Below are 19,381 nucleotides of genomic sequence, written 5' to 3' on the forward strand. Positions count from 1 at the left end.
ACATGACCATTGGCTTAGGCCTTTTGACATTTATATATCTTTGTAAAATACAAAGGGTGTGTTTACCACTAAAGAAATGCATAAATGAAAAAATGATGCAGCTCAGTAGTGTGTTCGATTATGTCAATGGTGATGCACCGTGTGATTTCCCTATAACGTCATCACTCTTTCCCATGATTCATACTGTTATCTCATTTATGAAAAGACTCTTAAGGATTATTGCACGTCTGTTCTTATTTTCTCCCTCTGTGTTCCAGGCGATTTTGAGGTAATGTAATGGTTAATTCTAGGAATTCATTATTTTTACTGAGGTCTCAGATATTGCAATTTGGAACTATTAATTTGAAAATTGGGAACTATGAAATGGGTATTGAGTTTCCAGGGAAGTTCTTACTTTTCGCCAGGCCAATTCCCTGGATCGATAGGTTATTGTAAATTAATTTCAGGCATAAATCTATTTTAGTGTCTGCTCTGCAGCTTCAGGGACCATTACTGCTAATATCAATAGGATATCGTCGTTTGTCCATATGCATGAAAAGATGGGTAAAAGAAGATCAATGTACTTTTTAAAACGGAATGAGTGTGTTTTCACTCGAGTTGTTCGGTTGATAACTAGGCTTCATTTCTCTGCTACAGAGCATATTTGAGATTTCTTATTCCTGCTGAGCACGGTTACCTGATGGATTATTTGTTGACTCTGAATTTACTCCAAGGACTATCTGGTCACAGATTATATACAAATAATTCACACAAACATTGTGAAATTTAAGGGCAGAGATATTTGTCTCCGCCTGCCCGTATTTTTCGCACATTCTGCTATTTACCAACAATCCCAGGAACACACCTGGAAAGCAGCACCAATTTAGAAGGGATGTAGTATGACTTTACAACGCATGCCTTTATCACTCATACCTTTGCCTCACATGGTAAGTATATTTAAGGTAAGTAAAAACATATATATTTATTATTTAATTTATTAGGGAGTTGGTTGGCCTCCCATACTCCCTTTTTTATTTTCTTTGTTTACTCCTAACCTTCCATTACTATTACCCACCCTAAACCCTACATTTAAAATGTAAGTTGATTATATTCTGTTTTGGGGTAGAACCCCTCCTTTATTTTTTAATTACCACCAACCTTAGTTTTTACCACTACCCACCCCAAACCGTAAATTACCCATAACTCCCTTTATCATTAATCACTCATAAATGCTAAATTTAATATTATCTCCCTTTACCACTATCCACCCCTAAACCCTAAAATGTGTGATGTCTGGGAATTGTTAGACATTCATGACTTAACTAGAGAAACAACACAGGACTCTGATGTGAGTACAGCTCAGCCTTCTACACAAGGTGAGGCACTGGGTAGTGAGTTGTAGCCTCAGGGTGAATCAAGATCCAAAAATTGATTAACTGAAGAGATTAAACAGAATTTCGGAAAATCAATATCAGATACGGTGGCTCAGAATGAGAGAATGAGATTGTTGTTCATCACTGACAAAGTGGATGTAAACCAAAGACCAAATCTTGTCCTCAATTGCTACCAGGTAATAAAATCGACCTATTCCATGTGGTAGATGATCAAAATAATTTAAGAAGGAAGTGGCATAATGAAAAGAACAAGAGAAACTTTACGTTGAAGGACTGGAATGATATCGCAATCTTAAAAAGGAACACCTCATTGATTATTAAGCCATCAGACAAAGGGGGAAACATTGGTGTTGATTAGGATGGCGGACGGACCTGCGTCCTTCCGCCACCGCCGAGGTGGAGGGACCGTCCGCAGGGGCAGCGGCGTTCCCTCCATAGGAATTAGGATGTGACCGCCACCCTGGCGGTCACATCCTGTATATTTAACATTGCGGCGGGTGCTGCTTAAAGCAGCACCCGCTGCAAAGTTAAAAATGCATGCTTTGCATGTGCATGCACAAAGCGGCAGGCACAGGTCGGTGCCTGCCACTTTGTGCATGCACATGCAGGGGGGTACCATAGGTACCCCCCAGGTGCACCCCCCACCCCTCAACATCCTGGGGGCCCACAAGGGGCCCCCAGAAGCAAAGGTCCACATGCTTTTCCACGGCGGAATATCCGCCACGGAAAAGCATGTCTCCGCACCCATCATAATATGGCTGGCGGTGTCCTGCAGACACCGCCACCATATTGTGGTCCACACCCCGCGAATCAGCGGCGGACGGACCTGCCATCCGCCGCTGATCCTACCGCCATCATAATCTGACGGTGGGTGTTTTCAAGGACAGCAGCGGTGAATCCGCATCCTCCAGGCCGGCGGTGGCTTCCACCAGCCCGGAAGATGCGGATTCACCACCATCATAATCGACCCCGTAGTACTGATGGACCAATCCACATACTCGATGGAAGCAAAACAACAGCTGGACCACAAGAACCACTATATATGTCTCCCTCAAAATCTAATGAAACAAACCTAGTCGGGATACCATTTAAAACTAAAAATGTGGCATGAGAAGTATCTTTATAGACTGGGATGAATACCAGTATCTCCATACAGAGCATGCGAAGATAGCCACAATATACTTCTTCCCAAACATTCATTAAAAACATCAAGACACTACCTGGTAGTCCAACTGTTAGCTCCATTGGTTCCCTCTAAGAGAACAGTTTAAGGTTTCTGGACTTATTCCTGCAACCTTATGTTACCAGCTTGCCATCCTACCTAAGGGATTCTACTATTTTTTTTAAAATAATATTTGAAGGGGTTCCCTGGAAACCAGAATATATTATGACCACACTTGATGTTGTGTCAATGTACACTTCAATTAATCATGCCCATGAGTATTTTCTGGGGGATAGACCAATTGAACATTTGGAGCACACAGAAATGATGATCGACATGCTCAAATTTTGTCTCACCCATAATATATTTTTATTTATTTATAAGGTTTTATATAGCGCTGGCTAGACCCGGAGGTATCAGAGCGCTTTACATGGTTATAAGACAATAAATTGCAGGTTACAGCTTTACAAAGGTTACACAGTTATTAGAGCATGGCAGCTTAGTGACAAGTAAGGTTGAGACAAACAAAAAGGAACATATAGGTAGGGGAAAAGGCTGGCAAAGGGGGATATTCCGGGAAGTTAGGGGGTAGGAGCAGGAGAAGTAGACAGAGAGTGGAGGAGGGAAAGAGGAGGGGAGGTTTAGAGACACTGCATGGGAAGAGGAGGGGGTGGGTGATGGGGACACAACCCGGTAGACGAGTCAAAGCTGCGCCCAAAGTCCAGAAGCTGTGATCTCAGGGGGAGTGGTATAATTTCCCCATCTCTGTTGCGAGAGGTTCCCTCAGCGCAGTGGATTCTCCCAGAGGGGTCTATGAGACTTCAAGGCCTATTTACTGGATCTTTCCCCAAAAAGGGGAGAAGAAGTGCTTTGGCAAGGAGTGCCATACCAGTCACATGAAAAATGGGACCCTCTCTATGTTTAGATTAATGACCAGGGGAAAGAGAGAAAATCGACAATATGAGCATACAAAAATCCCCCCTTGGCCAGTTCCTACTTACACAACTTGTATCATCAAGCAATTTTATTCACCTTCTTAATAGCATAGGTAAGGCAACGACAAAAATTTCATTTTATATATTTTGTTTATTTTTCTTTTTTTTAAAGTGTATCAAAAGATATATATATTTTCTTTATTATATATTTTCCTTTTTTAAATCATTTTTTGTACAAACATCAATTTCATAAATATCATTCTCAATTCAGTTCAATTTAAAATTGTAGTACACAGTACCATGATCTTCACAGAGTTGTTAGAATTTCAATCATTTATATAAAGCAAAAACAATATATCCCTGCCATTCACACATCACCCAACAATCACACTGACACATTCATACATTCTCCACATTTATTCCAATCCTAGCAAAAGGCTGATTCTAAGGTTAAAGTGACACAGATGTCATTTGTGTCTTGTCCACGCCAGGTCTACACGCGTTTCGGTGGATTGAAACCACCTTCCTCAGGACCAGACAAGAGAGAGTATTGACTCTCTCTTCCGTAAGTGTGTGCAGGGTACCTGAAATTACAAACAAAATATAATATACCCATGCCTTAAACTAAAAAGAAGGACAAGTGATTTAATCACCAACATTTAATGCCACAATTACATTTTTACATCGGCTGCGAAACACCACATTACACATAAGGTGGCTGAGTAAGGAAAGGTATTATATTCTCAGGGTTTGTGAAGTTCCTAATGAGTTGAGATACTAATAAGTACTTGGACTTAGTTGTTAGCAGTCAGGGACACTAAGGGGCATAGCATGGGTACTATTAGGGTGACTACAGACATGTCACAAAATACAGAGGTTATTAGCAGTTATAATCTCACCTTAAATTCTGATGGTAGCCTGAACTATCTGGATTCTTTTATAGATAAATATAATTTTGTCTTCAAAGTCAATTTAGTGAGAAAATAAAACCTAAAAGGGAGAAGGGAACTGTAAGAGTTGGAACATCTATATGTAACTTTGTTTAATTGATGGGCCTAGGTACTAACATGAAAAGCATTCTTACCCCCGAGTTATATCATGGGTACCTCACACAGGTAATGTTCCTTGTCTCCAGTTGCAGAGGGAAGGCAAGTGATTTGTGGTATAACTTTCTTGAAGAGACGTCCTAAACAGGGTAAATTCAAACTAAATCATATTGCCCTGTATACCTATTGTTTGCATATAAATTACCCAAAATTACATTTGTAAACTGACCTGTTATTTAAAACGGTAAGGTATACTTTTCAATCCTTTTTAATGTGATGCCTTTTTCAAATCGATTTAATTCCTCTCTTCCTTAGTAGCTGCAGTCTATAATGGAAAAACTATGTATTGATATTCAATCATATAATGTTCTACCTTGCTCATTGTTATACAATCCCCTATTTCCAATCCCTTTCCTATGTATCCTCTATCTCTAATTATAGCCATATTTTCTGACATATGTATAAAAACGTCACATGCCAGTCAGCGATGAAGCTATGAATGTATTATAAACAACCCCCAACTGTTAACCACATTTTACCAATGTGCCGTGTCAAGTATTTATTTAATGTCCCAGACCCAGTGCCAGCCTGATAAAAAAACAGGTGTCCTACCCAGTGAAAACAAACTCCAAGTCGAACTTAGTGTTATCGGCAGTAATCTCACTCTGCTATTTCACACTAACATTAGCATTTTATTTTAACTACTGGCTACCGGTGCTAAACCCAGAGAGATACAGTTTGTTTACATAGGCAGCACTCGCCTCCTATGATGTTCATTGCTTGCTAAACGTACCTTGCTGTGTTATTTTTCCAAGTCCGTTCGGTCGTCTTGCCTCATAACGCTCGTTCAGATTAATGCAGAACAGGGTTCCTGAAACCCATGCATTAAGTAGTCAAAGGTGCGCGCGATTTGTGTGTGTGGCGTTCTGTGAACCGGAAGTGGTTAAAGCAAGCAGCAACTTGGCACTTTCGATCCCGAAGTGCAGTCGCCATCTTTAGATGGTATCACCTTAATACTCCTACAAGGCGTCTACGTTATTTCTGACATAAATAAAGATTTTATTAGGAGTGAAATATAAGAGTTGTTGTCATGGGTCAGAGCGCGTTCTTTATATTGCAACGCTTAAATTGGCATGTGTCTAAATTCAAAGTCTGACATTTATTTATATTAATATTAGACTATTAACCCACAGACTGCTACACTACTAATACATATGTGTGAGGACGCCATTTATAAGTGGAGTCCGATTCTGTTCGTGCATCAAGAGTGAATAATTAAGAAACAAAACCGGGAAGAGACTAGATTCTTTTTAAGTAGCATGTATCTCCCAATGGGGAAATATATTCTAAGAAAAGCAGCAAAATATCATTAAAGCCCCAGAACCCATAGACTACCACACTACTGATATATTTGTGTGTGGACGCCATTAATGAATGGAGTCTGATTCTGTTCATACCTAAAAAGTAAATAATTAACAGTCAAAATTGGGAAGAGACTGGATTCTTTTTAAATAGCGTGTATCTCCCAGTAGGGAAATATATTTAGAGTAAAATAACATCTTGTCAGGGAGGACACAGAAAATTCAAGATTTACATAACTGTAGAGTAGAACAGATTCCTTAGTGCTGTATAAATAGGATCAACCAATTTATAAGCGTTTCGTGACAAACCACGCTATGTTTTCATTGAGTCCTCGACGTACACTATCAAATTGGAATATCCAGAAACTCTCCCGTTTCCTGCGGGTATATTCCATAGGCTGTCCTGTTTTATGTTGTACCTTTTCTAAGATACACCACTGCAATTCTGTCTCATTGTGGTTCAGGTCTATGCAGTGTTGCACTAAGGGTGCTGAGATTTTCTTCAGTCTCACTGCTGACTTGTGCTCACTGAATCTAATGCGGAATTCTCTCCCTGTCTCACCAATATAGGCGAGGTCACATGGGCACAGGATAGCATAAATGACATTGCTACTCCTGCAATTTGTCAGTGATCTTAGAATTACTTTATAGTTGTTATACTCTATGGAATCAGTTGTAATTGCGGCATCGCAGGCATGACACGATCCGCATCTATGGTTACCCAATATTGGATTTTGTCCTGTTATAGATGTCTGTGTACTGCCCGACCTCTGTTTATTCCTAGTGTGGACTAAATGGTCCTTTAAGTTTTTGTTTCTTCTATAAGCCACTAGTGGTTTAGAGGTAAAGGTGTCGCTCTCTTCTGTTTCAAGTATCCCCCAGTTTCTGTGAATTATATTCTTGATCTTATAGTTCAGCGATGAGTGATTAATGACACAAGTTAATCTCTCTGTGGGTTTCCGTTTGGTACCACTCAGTAGAGAGTCACGGTCGTAATACTTCGCTCTTTTGAAAGCTTGCCTAACCAGTCGATGGGGGTAACCTCTGCTGATTAATCTAGATTTTAATGCTTCTCCATGGCGATGATATTCCATTAGATTCGTACAGTTTCGGCGTATTCGAAGAAATTCGCCGAACGGTATTGAATCCTTCTGACAGTGTGGGTGGAAGCTACCGAATTGAAGGATTGTATTTTTTGCAGTTGGTTTTCGAAAGAGGCTTACCTCCAGTACTCCATTATTTGCCTTAATCTCTATGTCCAAGAACTCTACCTTGTCTGTGTGGTAATTAGAAGTAAATCTAAGATTTGGGTCACTTGAATTTAACCATCTTATGTACTCCTGCAATAGGACCTCAGTCCCGTGCCAAACAAAAAAAATATCGTCGATAAATCGACGCCATAGGTGGACATTTTCAAAAAAGGGGGCGACCTCATTGTATATATTTCTTAATTCCCACTCGCCCATATAGGTATTCGCTATGCTGGGAGCGCAAGAAGCTCCCATGCTGGTGCCCTTCACTTGTTTGTAGAGGGCACCATCATAGTCAAAGAAGTTATTTAACAATACAATCTCCAGGCACTGCAAGATAAACCTATCTGGTCTGTTTCCAGGATGCCTATGTAGCAAGGATGACACTGCCTGTAACGCTTGACATTGAGGAATGTTGGTATACAATGCCTCAATGTCAAGCGTCACTAGGATGTCTGTAGTTGCATCAAAGGACAACCCCTCTATCTTGGTAATCATGTCTCCTGTGTCACGGATGATTGATTCATATTTTTGTGTCAAAGGGCACAAAAACTTGTCCACGTATTTGGACAGTGGCTCCGTGTTAGACCCAATCGTGGAGATAATTGGTCGCATGGGTGGACTGATTTCATTTTTATGCGTCTTAGGTAGACCATAAAGTGCTGGAACTACCGGACAGGTTTTATTAAGGAAGATTAATTCATCTTCACAGATGAATCCCTCTTCAAAGGCAGTGTTGGTCACTTCTTTTATCGTGGTACTGAGACGTTGTAACTCCCTAGGATGGGCCAACCTGTAGTGCTCCTCAACCATCAGCATATCTAGCATCTTTTTGTTGTATTCCTCTTTATCAAAAATAGTGATACCCCCGCCCTTGTCACATGGTTTTATTATCAAATTTGTGTTTCTCTCGATGTTTTTAAGGGCTAAGTTTTCTTGTTTTGATAAATTAAAGCTAGGTTTGTTGACACCTGTAAGAAGACGTGTGATGTCTTGAAGTACCTTGCGCTCAAAAATTTGCACTTCGGGTCCTACCATGTCCAGGGTGGGTGTAAAAATGGAGGGTGGTTTACAACCTGATAGATTGAGATTTTCTTCTTCCTTTACTCTACCCTCAAAGTATTTCTTGAGTCTGACTTTTCTGAAGAATGCAAACAAGTCCTCATGGAGTTTAAACTTATTGAGGGGGGTACAGGGTACAAAAGACAACCCCCTGCTGAGAAGTGTTGTTTCTTCATTATTGAGATGGACAGACGATAAGTTGTATATTGGTATTGTGTCCATTACTTTGTCTGCATTCGTCTTGTCAGATGGGTCTACCACCAATATTGCTGGTTTCGCGTCTTTACATATTGTTGCTGAGGTTGAGGGCTCATCATTTGATGTCCTCCCCTGTCTTGTTGCCAGTGCACATTTTTCCCCCTGTATTGGCCTCTCGATAAAAAACCCCGGGTATGAGTATTTTGAAATCCTTGTCTACCTCTGTAAGGAGGTCTGGCGTTGTAACGTCCCCTCCCTGAGTCTTGGTAATGATCATTCTCAGAGTCAGAGGAACCAGTATCTGAAAAGTTTGTATAGTTTCTTCTATAGGTGTTGTCAAAATTGGGGTTGTAACCTGCCTGATTGCCTCCTTGATAGTAATTGGGGTTCAGATAAGGATAGATTTTTTCTTTTGCAAACCACCGTACATCTTTTTTCAATTTTTCAGTTTTCTTATTGGTTAGATAAATATCAAAGTCTTTCATTTCTGATTGTATCTTTTAAAGTTTATTTTTGGCATCATCTACAGCACTAGAGGTCTGTAGTTTATCCTCTAACTCTTGAATTTCTTTACTGAGGGCTATTAATAGGTCTTTCGCAGTCTCTATGATTAACATCATCCAGTCTCTGGAGCAGCGGTTTGAAATCAGTGACCACCGCTCCAGAAACTTGCGAACCTCAATAAAAAGAGCGGGGGCATTGCGAACCCTAAGGCCAGATGGTATAACTCCCTCTTTCAGATATGCAAGCATGTAAAATGCATGTGACTCTATACGCTTCATTTTTTTCTTTAAATTTAGTAGATTTTGCCACTCACTATTATCTCCCAGTGTAGTTGGGGCAGTGTTATTCCCATCAGTTACCAGACCCAATAGGGAGGTGAACTCCTCATCGGAGAACCCAAATGTTTCGAGTTTATCCATAATATTGAAATCTCTACTAGACGTTGTTATTTGCAGAGCACTAGTATAGAGTTGGGCACTGGATTAATGGGGTCAACAAACCACAAACAGACCTACCCGGTGCACAGATATTTCACAGCCATGTAATCACAATTAGGAAAACAAACCAAGTTACAGAACATACATTCAACAAATATCCCACAGTTAAAGAACCGTGAATGCAGTCACATGAAAAATGGGACCCTCTCTATGTTTAGATTAATGACCAGGAGAAAGAGAGAAAATCGACAATATGAGCATACAAAAATCCCCCCTTGGCCAGTTCCTACTTACACAACTTGTATCATCAAGCAATTTTATTCACCTTCTTAATAGCATAGGTAAGGCAACGACAAAAATTTCATTTTATATATTTTGTTTATTTTTCTTTTTTTTAAAGTGTATCAAAAGATATATATATTTTCTTTATTATATATTTTCCTTTTTTAAATCATTTTTTGTACAAACATCAATTTCATAAATATCATTCTCAATTCAGTTCAATTTAAAATTGTAGTACACAGTACCATGATCTTCACAGAGTTGTTAGAATTTCAATCATTTATATAAAGCAAAAACAATATATCCCTGCCATTCACACATCACCCAACAATCACACTGACACATTCATACATTCTCCACATTTATTCCAATCCTAGCAAAAGGCTGATTCTAAGGTTAAAGTGACACAGATGTCATTTGTGTCTTGTCCACGCCAGGTCTACACGCGTTTCGGTGGATTGAAACCACCTTCCTCAGGACCAGACAAGAGAGAGTATTGACTCTCTCTTCCGTAAGTGTGTGCAGGGTACCTGAAATTACAAACAAAATATAATATACCCATGCCTTAAACTAAAAAAGAAGGACAAGTGATTTAATCACCAACATTTAATGCCACAATTACATTTTTACATCGGCTGCGAAACACCACATTACACATAAGGTGGCTGAGTAAGGAAAGGTATTATATTCTCAGGGTTTGTGAAGTTCCTAATGAGTTGAGATACTAATAAGTACTTGGACTTAGTTGTTAGCAGTCAGGGACACTAAGGGGCATAGCATGGGTACTATTAGGGTGACTACAGACATGTCACAAAATACAGAGGTTATTAGCAGTTATAATCTCACCTTAAATTCTGATGGTAGCCTGAACTATCTGGATTCTTTTATAGATAAATATAATTTTGTCTTCAAAGTCAATTTAGTGAGAAAATAAAACCTAAAAGGGAGAAGGGAACTGTAAGAGTTGGAACATCTATATGTAACTTTGTTTAATTGATGGGCCTAGGTACTAACATGAAAAGCATTCTTACCCCCGAGTTATATCATGGGTACCTCACACAGGTAATGTTCCTTGTCTCCAGTTGCAGAGGGAAGGCAAGTGATTTGTGGTATAACTTTCTTGAAGAGATGTCCTAAACAGGGTAAATTCAAACTAAATCATATTGCCCTGTATACCTATTGTTTGCATATAAATTACCCAAAATTACATTTGTAAACTGACCTGTTATTTAAAACGGTAAGGTATACTTTTCAATCCTTTTTAATGTGATGCCTTTTTCAAATCGATTTAATTCCTCTCTTCCTTAGTAGCTGCAGTCTATAATGGAAAAACTATGTATTGATATTCAATCATATAATGTTCTACCTTGCTCATTGTTATACGATCCCCTATTTCCAATCCCTTTCCTATGTATCCTCTATCTCTAATTATAGCCATATTTTCTGACATATGTATAAAAACGTCACATGCCAGTCAGCGATGAAGCTATGAATGTATTATAAACAACCCCCAACTGTTAACCACATTTTACCAATGTGCCGTGTCAAGTATTTATTTAATGTCCCAGACCCAGTGCCAGCCTGATAAAAAAACAGGTGTCCTACCCAGTGAAAACAAACTCCAAGTCGAACTTAGTGTTATCGGCAGTAATCTCACTCTGCTATTTCACACTAACATTAGCATTTTATTTTAACTACTGGCTACCGGTGCTAAACCCAGAGAGATACAGTTTGTTTACATAGGCAGCACTCGCCTCCTATGATGTTCATTGCTTGCTAAACGTACCTTGCTGTGTTATTTTTCCAAGTCCGTTCGGTCGTCTTGCCTCATAACGCTCGTTCAGATTAATGCAGAACAGGGTTCCTGAAACCCATGCATTAAGTAGTCAAAGGTGCGCGCGATTTGTGTGTGTGGCGTTCTGTGAACCGGAAGTGGTTAAAGCAAGCAGCACCTTGGCACTTTCGATCCCGAAGTGCAGTCGCCATCTTTAGATGGTATCACCTTAATACTCCTACAAGGCGTCTACGTTATTTCTGACATAAATAAAGATTTTATTAGGAGTGAAATATAAGAGTTGTTGTCATGGGTCAGAGCGCGTTCTTTATATTGCAACGCTTAAATTGGCATGTGTCTAAATTCAAAGTCTGACATTTATTTATATTAATATTAGACTATTAACCCACAGACTGCTACACTACTAATACATATGTGTGAGGACGCCATTTATAAGTGGAGTCCGATTCTGTGTGCCATACCATACCTCAATTGTGAGTGGCTCCCTTGGCGCTGTGATCTCTCTCAGTGGGTATGCTGAGACTCCAACGTATATATCTTGGATCTTTCCCAAAAAAGGGGAGAAGGAGTGCTTTGTAAAAGGGCACATAAGCACAGGGAGCTAGGTGGTGAAAGAAAGCAAGGGGAGATATTCCGGGGAGTGGGGGCTAGGAGCAGGGGAAGTAGACAGAGAGTGGAGGAGGGAAAGAAGAGGGGAGGATTAGCGACACGTCAAGGCAAGAGGAGGGGGAGGGTGACGGGGACACAAACCAGTAGGCACGTCAAAGTTGCGCCCAAAGTCCAGTAAGCTGTGAACCCAGGGTGAGTGGTATTATTTCCCCATCTCTGTTGAAAGAGGCTCCCTAAGCGCAGTGGACTCTCTCAGAGGGATCTCTGAGACTCCAAGGCCTACTTTACTGGATCCTTTCCCAAAAAGGGGAGAGGGGGTGCTTTGGCAAGGGTTGCCATACCATACCTCAATTGTGAGTGGCTCCTTTGGCGCTGTAGACTCTCTCAGCGGGTATGCTGGGAAACTGGCGTATATATCTTAGATCTTTCCCCAAAAAGGGGAGGAGTGCTTAGTCAAATGGCACAAAAGGACAGGGTGCTAGGCGGTGAAGCGGGCAAGGGGAAAGATTCAGGTGGGAGGGGATAGGAGCAGAGGAAGTAGACAAAGAACGAAAGAATGCTGAATAGGAACAGATAGATAGGAGACAAGGAAAAAGTAGGGTCCCAAAAATATGATGGGGGCGGCAAGACAGGGAGATGGGGGAAAAAACTGTGACCAATGTCCGGCTGGGTAGGTGACGGTCAGGGGATGAATCAAGGCCTATCTCCTCAATAGCTGAACAGAGCAGCTCCACCGGGCATCAGACATAGTGCTCGGACTCCGCTGTCAGGATGGGAATCAGGAGTATGCTCAGAGATTGTCATTGTGCGTTGATTAGGTGGGAGTTACTATCACCCCTCGTTCACCTTAGCTCCATTGCTACCTCTTTGGTCATTTCACTCTGCCCCAGGGTACCAACAGGCGCTCCGGTCCAAGGCACATTGTCTACCTAGAGATGGTAGCAGCGAAAAATTGCAAGACCACTGCTTCCCCATTTTGGTATTTGCAAGGGCGGTCTGTATATTGGGCGTCAAACTTTTCTGGAACAGGCGTGACAACGACCTCAATTTCAGGGGTTCATCCCCCACGATCCAGGCAGCCCTCTGTGGATGGTCACTTTCTGTTGAACTTTGCTGGAGGGTCCTGAGTTGCAGCATGACACTATGGGGTCTGCTCCGGTGATTCCTCCAGTGAAGCGTCTTTCCCTCTATGGGTTACTTAGCGATTTCGTAAGTGGAAGCATTCCCCACCAGCCACGGCCGATGATATGCAGCGTCTGCTCTGAGTATTTTACTGACCATTATGAAACTCTGTCATCTTTAAAAACAAGTTCTACATACAACAAAATGGTATGGCGATGGGCACTGCCTCTGCCTTCACCTACGCATGCTTGTTAATGGGGTGGTAGGAGAAGGAAGTAGCGCGGGCAGAGGAGAACAATCGATACACGAAAAATGTCATGTTATGGGCATGCTTCAGTGATGTTATATTCTTTCTGTGGGAAGGAGAGGAGCTGGAATTGCACAACTTCATTCTGAAATTGAATTCCAACAAATTAAATATCCAGTTAACTGCCATGTATAGAGGAGTACACTGTGACTTCTTGGATATTTAGCTGAATGTTTTTGTTGATAGCTTAACAACTATGATGCACCAAAATGTTACAGCCCCAAATTCAATTCAACATGCCAATAGTGGTCATCCAGCTGTGCTAAAATGGAGTACCTGTCCTGCTAACCTGGATTTTACAGGTAAGTGGGATGTACCTTGATAAAAAATCCTCATGTACGTGAGTAGATGTTTTCTGGTAACGGTACATCTTGGTTCTCCGCTATATTACTCTGCATAATCACAGGGTTAGTTGGTATGCAGCCTCCACCTGGAGGTAGTAACCCAAGGTTAAAAAGCAGTAGTGTCCAGTAATAAGTGGTAGTAGTGAGATTAAAATAACTCGGACAGCCAGATTGCGGTATTTATTGTTCTAGATTCGAGTTAACAGTGAAAATCTAATAGATATGCGTTAAGAGAATTATTAAGATTCTCAAGCTATCAATTTTCGTGAGATTAAAAGGTCGACATGTTTCAGCCCTGGTTTCTACACTTCCTACATTCGGGGAAGTATTATAATTAACCTCCGCAGTCCGCAAACCCTACCGGGTCCAGGACGGCAGAGTCAGCACTAGCGGCGCAGGAGGCGAAGAGCCACAGGTATACGCGAGGTCAGACCGTCTACTGGCGTCTATACGGATAAGTACTATATTCCTTTTTTAATACATTACCCTTGTTTCTAGTAAAGGGCCCCCCTCCTAGAGACTCCCTGGTACCTGAGGAAGCACGTAATCATTGTGCGGAGGTACTTGGCGGCATTGTTAAAAGTACGATTAATTGATGGAATGTGTGAAATTACATTTTGACGGGGCAATTCTTTTCCTTCAGAACGATAGCAATGAGTCTTAAGGCACCATGCACAGAGCACAGCCAGTCTCCCTAATAGATATGTAATATCAACAATTGAGCACACAACCTTTTCCACCTTAAAGGCAATAAGACAGCCACCATTACCGCAAAACATTGGGAATTATATCGTCATCGAATTGAGGGTAACCAATGTTGAGCCACAGAGCTCCCGGATTATCCGATACTTGGTAACAATGCAAAGACTAGAGACAGTGAGCTCCAACCACCGCATTAACACAATTGGCCAATACAACTATACGCTGTAAATAAGAGTTAAGAAAACCATCACTACACCACAAAGCCAGCACCACCATGAGCACTAATAATTACGCATCATATTATATCTATAAAGGTATGCTTTGAGTAAACATCTAAAGAAATTGTATCTAGGCACCTAGTGCCATAACGTGACAATGAGCAATCAGCCAGAGACCCACGAGCAACTATACAAGGGTACACATACCAATTTGATCCATATGTTATCATCAACAATGAGAAGGAAATTTGCCATCAGAAAGCAGTTAACGAGCAATTAGCATGGTTACTTGCCAGGCAAATGATTGTGTGGTAATGACTGCAATTTGTAGTTATCGATAGAGTATTGCCATTTCTATATGTTGCACTTTCTATATGTTGCACTTCTTTAAATGAAATGTGCTATTAGAACGCAGATAACGAGTAATAAGTAAGGTCCAAGCCAGACTTTTGAGTATGTGGTTTTTACTGCGAGTAGTAGTGATCGATAGAGTATTGCCTTTTTTAATATGTTGCACTTCAATATAAAATGTACACTTTTCTTCAACTGCCCCCCCACGGTTACCTTCACCATTTGTACTTACAGGCACAAGATTGACCTCCAAGGTGTTAAAGGACTAATACGTCGCTTTACAATTCACATACCACACGGTCCTGAAGAAAGCCCACTGACCTATATAGGCGACCAGGGCTGAAACATGTCGACCTTTTAATCTCACGAAAATTGATAGCGTGAGAATCTTAATAATTCTTTTAACGCATATCTATTCAATTTTCACAGTTAAATCGAATCCAGAACAATAAATACCGTAATCTGGCTGTCCGAGTTATTTTAATCTCACTACCACCACTTCTCACTGGACACTACTGCTTTTTATCCTTGGGTTACTACCTCCAGGTGGAGGCTGCATACCAACTAACCCTGTGATTATGCAGACACGTGAGTAATATAGCGGAGAACCAAGATATACCGCTACCAGAAAACATCTACTCCCCTACATGAGGGTTTTTTATCAAGGGACATCCCACTTACCTGTAAAATCCAGATTAGCAGGACAAGTGATCCTTCCCCCCCAATTGATCTATGAGATTACATATCAAGGAAACTGGATGGATCACATATCTTTTCCTTCTCCCTCCTCAATGATTGATGACTAAAATGGAGTACACCATATGGACAGATGTTTAGAGCAAGGAGAATATGCTCAACGTAAGATGAATTTGGAATGGAAGTGACTAGAATGATGAAAAGATTCTCTCAACGTGGACATCTATTGGCTGTTTTGAAAGATGGGAGGAAGAGGGCCATCAAAATGGGAAGGGATCTCTTATAGTACCAGCAGGATAAAGACTTTACTTTTAAAGATGAGAAGGTAAAGATGCTCTTCTTGGAATATATTTCAGTCCTAACCTAACATCAAAGGTATCTTACAAAAAAACGGGCATATACTGCTAAGGAAGAACACTTTAAAGATATCATTGTCTATGGTTGCAGAATAACCTCTAAATAAAACAAGGTACTTGGGTGACATCCTAAAACAAAGCTTCTTTGACACACGGAAGGAGAGGACTTGGCTATCAGAAAATATGAAGGGTTTTAGCAAATGCAACTCTTGGAAAGCTTGTCAGTATGGGTTGAACCAGAAGTCATATCAGTCATTTGAGGGCCGCAATGCCACGATCCAGGACAGAATAATATGTAATACAGATCATGTTATGTATATGCTAAAGTTTGATTGCAATAAACTACACGTGGGCAGCACTATTAACAAATTAAGTATCAGGAGCCTCATTTATGAGAAATGACGCATCGCTGCGTAAAAGCAGCGATGCGTCACTTCTCAGTGCGCACTCCTTGTGACATTCCTGATCCGTCATATTTAATGTATGACGCATCATGTCGCAAGGAGTTACAGATACGTCAGTATTTCTGACGTATCTGTAAGCGCAAAAGTGACGCATTGCTGGAGTGTGTCACAAAAGTGACGCAACTCCAGCAATGTGTCCTTTCACATGGGGCAAGCCCCATGTGAAAGGGCCTGTGTCAGTCTTACGCCTGCTGTGAGTCAGGCGCAAGATTTTGATGCAACGGCGTCCTAAAAGTGACGCATAGATTTCACTACATCACTTCTACAACCCTTCCTTGCGTCAATACGCCCCCCTTGCATACATTATACCTGGGGCAGGTATAACGTGGCGCAGAGGTTTACAAAGTGACGCATCTAACTAGATGCGTCATTTTGAAAATTTGGCGCAACAAGGCGCATTTTTTATGCCACTGGTGCGTCACAAAAAGTGACGCACCGGCGGCGTAAAAGTGACACACAGCCTCATAAATGAGGCCCCAGGGTTCTCCAACATATGCTAGCCATAAAAAATGGAGACAGAATTTATCCCATGGCCTGCAATGTTAAACAACACCTTGAACGATCTTTGGCAGGCTTTACATACTGTGGAATCAAGTATATCAAAGCTCACCCACTGGAAGAAGATAGAGAGAAAGAACTGAGAAGAGAGAAACCCAAATTCATTGTGATATTGTGCCTTGAGTTCTCTTGGGGCATAATACAGATTCAGAACTCCACGTAAATCTGTAGCATAAAAACGGACTATAGATAATGAACATTGATATATGCTTTGACATGCACCTCTTGATTCCTCCCCCCCTTCCAGAATGCTTTTTTAATTGCAGCTCGTATAATGATCTTGGCCCACATGTATTACAGTCAAGCACAGTGTGCTTTACCTTGCATATTGTATACTCATCCTTAGTGAGTGTTTATTTATACCTTGAACAATCGTTGGTTTTATATTGACTTTGGTTCTTACATACTGCAGCTGAGCACATAGCACTTTCCTGAAAATGATGTTTACAACTCTGAATTATTTCTCCCCTTTTCTTGCTTTTTTTTCAGCATTTTTGCTAACTTTGATTCACCTGTATTATAAATAGCACTTGACACTTGACTCGAACAATGATTGTTCAAAGTAAATAAGCACCTAATTAAGGACAAATCATCTTCCGTTGCTAACTTTGATTCACCTGCATTATAATTTAGCACTTGACGCTAGACCCGAAAAATTAATGTTCGAGGCAAATAAGGGCCTAGCTTAGGATAATTTATCACCCATCATATCTGCCCCAAACCAATTCTTGAGAGTCAATCATAGAAAATATGCTAGGTGGGTCATGCAATTGTCTGCAGGTTAATGTTAATTTCTCCCTGAGCACATGTCACTTTAATTGTCATTAGTACTGTAACTACATCAAATGCGGTACCCTATTTTATAGAGAGTTATACAATTGGCACAGATAGCATGAGTTTGAATAGTGTTTACATCAAGGGGAATGTACAATCTATACCATGCAGATCTCACTTTCCAATTACCACACATCCATTTACATATATATATATATATATATATATATATATATATATATATATATATATATATATATATCGTACTGCTGGTCGCCAGTACAAGCTTAGATCATCCAAAACACCACCAAATCCATAGGGATTACTAGAAACAATCACTAATTGCTACGGAATTCCATATTCTACACCACACTCATACCTTATAGTCTCGCAGCAACTCAGGCCCAGACTATGCTACCCTCCTCCTCATAGTGAAGGGGGCAGTTCTGATTACTTACCATTACACACTGACCACAATCAGTGTTCACACACCAGCCACAATCCTGTGGGTATACACACCGTATACTCCCGGTGCTCACGCTGCCGTCACAATCAGGTGACGATACACACCGTATCCCCCCGGTGCTCTCAATAATGCCGCTACACAACAGCGATTACTGTCCTATTGATACCGTCAACTCTCTCTCTCTGTTGGGAAGTTTCACTATATACTACTGGGAATGTATGATATTATAGTTTATGTGATAGATAGACAGTTTAATCCTCTCACACAAGAATGGCCAAATTACGGTATGCAAAGGTTATTCTCTGATTTAGGCGCTCCCTGCTCCCTTGCTCAGTTACCACTTACCCGGACGGGAAACGCATCCGTCCACATAACAGCATCTGACTAGAAGAAAGGTTAATCCTACCACAAAAATAACAGTTGCACAGTGGTTCACTAAGAACTGGGGTCCCTTTATTACACAATAGCAAATTATAACAACAATATAATACTACAATATAACATACAACCTGAAAAGCAAAGGAAAGAATTAGTATATGTGTGTGCACGCTAATAAGAAAGGGTCGACGTCACCTTATGAGTACGAAGTCTGGACTCAGTTGTCATCTGGGTTCCCTTCTCGTCTGTGCCTTGGCTCATCTTAGGATCACCCCTGCAGTCACGGATACACGCCTGCACCGCTATGCTCTGTCTCTTCTGCTACCCTCCAAGTCACTGGAACCCCCCTCTTGTTCTCTGTTTCGTCTGTCTCACTCTCGCCGTTCTGCACTACTCCTCTCTCCTCTCGATCACGGACTATCTTCACCTTCCGACTTCGATCTTATAAATCAGTTACTGCCGCTCTAGTATTCGTTCGCTCCGCTAACTTCTTCACTCTGCATGCTCTGATCTCAGTATCAAAGCTCACCAGCTGCTCCAACTAAAGTAACTTCAATCTTTCTGGGAGATTATCAGCCTTCGGTCTTTTCGGACTTCAAAATGGCGACTGTCTGCTTCAAGTTGATTAACT

General features: G+C 40.9%; 2 long non-coding RNA genes across 2 annotated transcripts; both read right to left on the minus strand.

Annotated features, from left to right (window-relative positions):
* Positions 1-3,638: 3,638 nt before the first annotated feature.
* Positions 3,639-5,437, minus strand: LOC147663452 (uncharacterized). The gene is made up of 5 exons (XR_015305311.1): positions 5,310-5,437; positions 4,746-4,841; positions 4,555-4,656; positions 4,370-4,460; positions 3,639-4,054 (listed from the first exon to the last, which is right to left on the minus strand). It is a non-coding gene; the product is annotated as an uncharacterized LOC147663452 (long non-coding RNA).
* A 4,367-nt stretch (positions 5,438-9,804) lies between these two features.
* On the minus strand, positions 9,805-10,712 carry LOC147663453 (uncharacterized). Its single transcript, XR_015305310.1, has 3 exons — positions 10,642-10,712; positions 10,457-10,547; positions 9,805-10,140 (listed from the first exon to the last, which is right to left on the minus strand). It is a non-coding gene; the product is annotated as an uncharacterized LOC147663453 (long non-coding RNA).
* Positions 10,713-19,381: the final 8,669 nt, after the last annotated feature.

This window comes from Lissotriton vulgaris, unplaced genomic scaffold (assembly GCF_964263255.1).
Source record: "Lissotriton vulgaris unplaced genomic scaffold, aLisVul1.2 SCAFFOLD_5992, whole genome shotgun sequence".
Taxonomy (NCBI): Eukaryota; Metazoa; Chordata; class Amphibia; order Caudata; family Salamandridae; genus Lissotriton; species Lissotriton vulgaris.